Raw genomic sequence first — 7,081 nt, forward strand, 5'->3', positions numbered from 1 at the left:
AATTTTGATTTTTTTTTTGTCATCTATATTGTACTAAAAGCTGTACTAAAAATTGAGTATAGAAGCTGGGATGTAATGTTAAAATTGTACAAGGCATTGGTGAGACCAATTCTGGAGTATGGTGTACAATTTTGGTCGCCCAATTATAAGAAGGATGTCAACAAAATAGAGAGAGTACAGAGGAGATTTACTAGAATGTTGCCTGGGTTTCAACAACTAAGTTACAGAGAAAGGTTGAATAAGTTAGGTCTTTATTCTCTGGAGCGCAGAAGGTTAAGGGGGGACTTGATAGAGGTTTTTAAAATGATGAGAGGGATAGACAGAGTTGATGTGGACAAGCTTTCCCCACTGAGAGTAGGGAAGATTCAAACAAGGGGACATGACTTGAGAATTAAGGGACAGAAGTTTAGGGGTAACATGAGGGGGAACTTCTTTACTCAGAGAGTGGTGGCTGTGTGGAATGAGCTTCCAGTGGAAGTGGTGGAGGCAGGTTCATTGGTATCATTTAAAAATAAATTGGATAGGCATATGGATGAGAAGGGAATGGAGGGTTATGGTATGAGTGCAGGCAGGTGGGACAAAGGGGAAAAAAAGTTGTTCGGCACAGACTTGTAGGGCCGAGATGGCCTGTTTCCGTGCTGTAATTGGTGTATGGTTATATGGTTTAAAGTCCCGCCTTGTTTGGACATTGCGTGCGTGCGAGCGATCTCGAGGACCTACGCCAAACCGCTACACAACAGCGCGTAAATGTTTGCAGAACCTTACTCAGATTTTCCCCCTCGCCGTTCCTACAAGTTTGATTTTTTTTGTTATTACGTATAAATCAATATATAAAGAGACGGAGTCATGGTGGCACAGTTTAGTTTCATTTTAGTTTCTTTTCAAGTCAAGTCATATGTCCTGAACGGGACAATGAAATTCTTACTTGCTACAGCACAACAGACTATGTGAATATGTAATCATTGCAGGGGGGAAAAAAGAAATGGTTCAATAAATAACAAATATAGTGCAAATAACAAATAATAATATAGTCTTTTGCAGTTCGGAGCTCAGAGCTTATTCAATGCTGTGTTTAATAGCCTGATGGGTGTGGGGAAGAAGCTGTTCCTGAACCTGGACGTTACAGTCTTCAGGCCCCTGTACCTTCTTCCTGATGGCAGTGGTGAGATGAGTGTGTGGCCAGGATGGTGTGGGAAGGAACTGCAGATGCTGGTTTAAACCGAAGATAGACACAGAATGCTGGAGTAACTCAGCGGGACAGGCAGCATCTCTGGAGAGAAGGAACAGGTGACGTTTTGGGTCGAGACCCTTCGTCAGTCTGAGGGTGCCCTGATTCTCAGTCTGAACATGGGTCTCGACCCGAATCGTCACCCATTCCTTCTCTCCAGGGACGCTGCCTGTCCCGCTGAGTTACTCCAGCTTTTGGTGTCTACCTTTAGTTTAGTTTATTGTACCGAGGTACAGTGAAAAGCTTTTGTTGCGTGCTAACCAGTCAGCGGAAAGACAATGCATGATTTCAATCGAGCCGTCTACAGTGTACAGATACAGGATAAAGGGAATAACGTTTAGTGCAAGGTAAAGTCTGATCAAAGATAGTCTGAGGGTCAGTAATGAGGTAGATTGTAGTTCAGGACTGGGGTAGAGTTGCTGCCTTATGGCCCTGTCCCACTTGGGAAACCTGAACGGAAACCTCTGGATACTTTGGGCCCCACCCAAGGTTTCCGTGCGGTTCCCGGAGGTTTTTGTCAGTCTCCCTACCTGCTTCCACTACCTGCAACATCTGGCAACCACCTGCAACCTCCGGGAATCGCACGGAAACCTTGGGTGGGGCGCAAAGTCTCCAGAGGTTTCCGTTCAATTCAATTCAATATTCAATTTAATATTTATTACATGTCATTTGAACCTCAGTGAGGCTCAAACGAAACTCTGTTTCCACAGCCATACAAACAAAGACAATATCCTACATACATACAACAATTCCATTTACAAAAACATCCATCACAGTGAACCCACTGTGATGGAAGGCAAAGTGTTTTCTCTGCCCTGTTCTCCATTTCTCTCCCGATGTCCAAGCCCCAGGCGGGCGATGATAAGTCCCACGGCCATTTTAGGCTGCGCCGGGCGAATTATGGCCCCGCTCCCGGTCTAAAAGTCACAATGTTGGAGGCCCCGGCGGGCGCTGGAATGTCCCACGGCCATGAAGCCGCGCCGGGCGACGTACGTCCCCGCTCCGGGTCGTTCCAACCCCGCGACACGGGCTGGAGAAGTCGCGTTGCGGGAGCTCCGGGATGCGGTCTCTCTCCACCCGGACCCACGAGCTCCCGATGTCCCAGTCCACCGGACCTGCAGCTGCGTTGCTGGAGCCTCCGAGCCCCAGGAGTCGAGTCGCAGCAGCGAGTCACCGCCGCTCCCCACGCTCTGATGCCGGCCAGCCCCACGATGGTGAGTAGTCCGCAGCTCCGCAGGCTCCGTGACTGGAGCCCCCCAGGTCGTTCAGGCTGGAGGCCGCTCCACGGTGCACGACAATGGAGACCCGACAAGGAAAAGGTCGGGTCTCACGTACAGGGAAGAGATTTTAAAATGTTTCCCCCTTCCCCCGCCCCCCACATATATACATAGTTAAAAACACTATTAAAAAACACAAACAACTACATTTAACTAGACAAAAATTTAAAAAAAAGACAGACAGGCTGTAGGGGCCACTGCAACGTTCAGGTTTCCTAAGTGGGACAGGGGCATACACAGCGCTGGAGACCCGGGTTTGATCCTGCTGTCGGGCAGCAACACTACCATGGTACTACTGTAGATAAGATCATTGGGGGTAGAGTGCTGACATGGATAGAGAAGAGGTTGGCAGACAGGAAACAAAGAATAGGCATTTACGGGTCCCTTTCAGAACGGCAGGCAGTGACTAGTGGGGTACCGCAAGGCTCGGTACTGGGACCGCAGCTATTTACATTATACATCAATGATTTAGATGAAGGGATTCAAAGTAACATTAGCAAATTTGCAGATGACTAAAAGCTGGGTGGCAGTGTGAACTGTGAGGAGGATGCTATGAGAATGCAGGGTGACTTGGACAGGTTGGGTGAATGGGCAGATGCATGGCAGATGCAGTTTAATGTGGATAAATGTGAGGTTATCCAATTTGGTAGCAAAAACAGCAAGGCAGATTACTATCTAAATGGTAGACAAAAGTACTGGAGAAACTCAGCGGGTGCAGCAGCATCTATGGACGGAAGGAAATAGGCGACATTTCGGCCCGAAACTTTGCCTATTTCCTTCGCTCCATAGATGCTGCTGCACCCACTGAGTTTCTCCAGCACTTTTGTCTACCTTTGATATTCCAGCATCTGCAGTTCCTTCTTAAATACTATCTAAATGGTGTCAAGTTGGGAAAAGGGGAAGTACAACGGGATCTGAGGATCCTTGTTCATCAGTCAATGAAAGTAAGCATGCAGGTACAGCAGGCAGTGAAGTAAGCGAATGGCATGTTAGCCTTCATAAAAGGGGCAGTTGAGTACAGGAGGAAAGAGGTCCTTCTGCAGTTGTACAGAGCCCTAGTGAGACCACACCTGGAGTATTGTGTACAGATTTGGTCTCCTAAATTGAGGAAGGACATTATTGCCATAGAGGGAGTGCAGAGACGGTTCACCAGACTGATTCCTGGGATGTCAGGACTGTCTTATGAAGAAAGACTGGATAGACTTGGTTTATACTCTCTAGAATTTAGAAGATTGAGAGGGGATCTTATAGAAACTTACAAAATTCTTAAGGGGTTGGACAGGCTAGATGCAGGAAGATTGTTCCCGATGTTAGGGAAGTCCAGGACAAGGGGTCACAGCTTAAGGATAAAGGGGAAATCCTTTAAAACCGAGATGAGAAGAACTTTTTTCACGCAGAGAGTGGTGAATCTCTGGAACTCTCTGCCACAGAGGGTAGTTGAGGCCAGTTCATTGGCTATATTTAAGAGGGAGTTAGATGTGGCCCTTGTGGCTAACGGGATCAGGGGGTATGGAGAGAAGGCAGGTACGGGATACTGAGTTGGATGATCAGCCATGATCATATTGAATGGCGGTGCAGGCTCGAAGGGCCGAATGGCCTACTCCTGCACCTGTTGTCTATTGTCATAAGAGCGGCATGAGGCCAGACCACGAAGTCTAGGTCGGAGCCCACGGGAGGCGTCCAGAGAGGACGCCGCTGCCGGGGGAAGGAACAAAGGAGGACCCAGGGTGGGGGGGGAGGGGGCGCCGTGTGAGACGGGTATGAACAATGGGGACGCAGTGTGGGGGGGAGGGGGATGAACAAAGGGGGAACTGGCTGGGATACCATGTACTTTGTTAATTTGCCCGCGCCCTTTAGGTGGTGACTGTTTACATACCTTGGCTGTGCAAGCAGAGAATTCCACTGTGACTTGTCACTTGTGACAGTAAAGCATCCATTCACTCGTTCTATCCCTCTTAAGGGGGAGGCACTCAAATAGAGAAAGCTAGTAGACAGTGTGTGCGGCAGGAGGCAGAGAAGGGAAACACTCAGACCCAACATGTAGGGGGGGAAGAAGTAAAAGATAATAAACAGAGAATAAGAAGTGGTGGGTTTCTTAAATGTGTGAGCGTAGAGACAGAGGGGTGTAAAATGAGGGTAGAAGCAATAGGTAGCAAGGTGAAAAGTAAAAGTGGCAGGCAGACAAATCCTGGGCAAAAATCAAAAAGGGCCACTTTTCAACATAATTGTATAAGGGGTAAGAGTGTTGTAAAAACAAGCCTGAAGGTTTTGTGTCTCAATGCAAGGAGCATTCGTAATAAGGTGGATGAGTTGAATGTGCAGATAGTTATTAATGACTATGATACAGTTGGGATCACGGAGACATGGCTCCAGGGTGACCAAGGCTGGGAGCTGAACATCCAGGGATATTCAATATTCAGGAGGGATAGACAGAAAGGAAAAGGAAGTGGGGTAGCGTTGCTGGTTAGAGAGGAGATTAACGCAATAGAAAGGAAGGACATTAGCTGGATGTGGAATCGATATGGGTAGAGCTGCGAAACACTAAGGGGCAGAAAACGCTGGCATCAAACAGGAAATTAGAAATGCATGCAACAAAGGTAAAACAGTTATAATGGGTGACTTCAATCTACATATAGATTGGGTGAATCAAATTGGCAGGGGTGCTGAGGAAGAGGATTTCTTGTAATGTATGCGGGATAGTTTTCTAAACCAACATGTAGAGGAACCAACGAGAGAGCTGGCTATTCTAGACTGGGTATTGAGTAATGAGGAAGGGTTAGTTAGCAGTCTTGTTGTGCGTGGCCCCTTGGCCAAGAATGACCATAATATGGTTGAGTTCTTCATTAGGATGTAGAGTGACATTGTTAATTCAGAAACAATGGTTTTGAACTTAAAGAAAGGTAACTTTGAGGGTATGAGACGTGAATTGGCCAAGATTGACTGGCAATTGATTCTTAAAGGGTTGACGGTGGATATGCAATGGAAGGCATTTAAAGGCTGCATGGATGAACTACAACAATTGTTCATCCCAGTTTGGCAAAATAATAAATCAGGGAAGGTAGTGCATCCGTGGATAACAAGGGAAATCAGGGATAGTATCAAAACAAAAGATGAAGCATACATATTAGCCAGAAAAAGCAGCCTACCAGAGGACTGGGAGAAATTCAGAGTCCAGCAGAGGAGGACAAAGGACTTAATTAGGAAAGGGAAAATAGATTATGAAAGGAAACTGGCAGGGAACATAAAAAGTGACTGCAAAAGTTTTTATAGATATGTGAAGAGAAAAAGTTTGTTAAAACAAATGTAGGTCCCTTGCAGTCAGAAAAAAAGTGAATTGATCATGGGGAACAAGGACATGGCAGACCAATTAAATAACTACTTTGGTTCGGTCTTCACTAAGGAAGACATAAATAATCTGCCGGAAATAGCAGGGGACCGGGGGTCAAATGAGATGGAGGAACTGAGTGAAATCCAGGTTAGCCGGGAAGTGGTGTTGGGTAAATTGAAAAGATTAAAGGCCGATAAATCCCCAGGGCCAGATAGGCTGCATCCCAGAGTACCTAAGGAAGTAACCCCAGAAATAGTGGATACATTAGTGATAACTTTTCAAAACTCTTTAGATTCTGGAGTAGTACCTGAGGATTGGAGGGTAGCAAACGTAACCTCACTTTTTAAAAAGGGAGGGAGAGAGAAAATGGGGAATTACAGACCAGTTAGTCTAACATCGATAGTGGGGAAACTGCTAGAATCAGTTATGAAAGATGGGATAGCAGCACATTTGGAAAGTGGTGAAATCATTGGACAAAGTCAGCATGGATTTATGAAAGGTAAATCATGTCTGATGAATCTTATAGAATTTTTCGAGGATGTAACTAGTAGAGTGGATAAGGGAGAACCAGTGGATGTGTTATATCTGGACTTCCAGAAGGCTTTCGACAAGGTCCCACATAAGTGATTAGTATACAAACTTAAAGCACTCGGTATTGGGGGTTCAGTATTGATGTGGATAGAGAACTGGCTGGCAGACAGGAAGCAAAGAGTAGGAGTAAACGGGTCCTTTTCACAATTGTAGGCAGTGAATAGTGGGGTACCGCAAGGCTCAGTGCTGGGACCCCAGCTATTTACAATATATATTAATGATTTGGACGAGGGAATTGAATGCAACATCTCCAAGTTTGCGGTGACACGAAGCTGAGGGGCAGTGTTAGCTGTGAGGAGGATGCTAGGAGACTGCATGGTGACTTGGATAGGCTGGGTGAGTGGGCAAATGCATGGCAGATGCAGTATAATGTGGATAAATGTGAGGTAATCCACTTTGGTGGGAAAAACAGGAAAGTAGACTATTACCTGAATGGTGGCCGATTAGGAAAAGGGGAGATGCAACGAGACCTGGGTGTCATGGTACACCAGTCATTGAAAGTAGGCATGTAGGTGCAGCAGGCAGTGAAGAAAGCGAATGGTATGTTAGCATTCACAGCAAAAGGATTTGAATATAGGAGCAGGGAGGTTCTACTGCAGTTGTACGGTGTCTTGGTGAGACCACACCTGGAGTATTGCGTACAGTTTTTAATCACCT

This window comes from Leucoraja erinacea, unplaced genomic scaffold, assembly GCF_028641065.1.
Source record: "Leucoraja erinacea ecotype New England unplaced genomic scaffold, Leri_hhj_1 Leri_162S, whole genome shotgun sequence".
NCBI lineage: Eukaryota > Metazoa > Chordata > Chondrichthyes > Rajiformes > Rajidae > Leucoraja > Leucoraja erinaceus.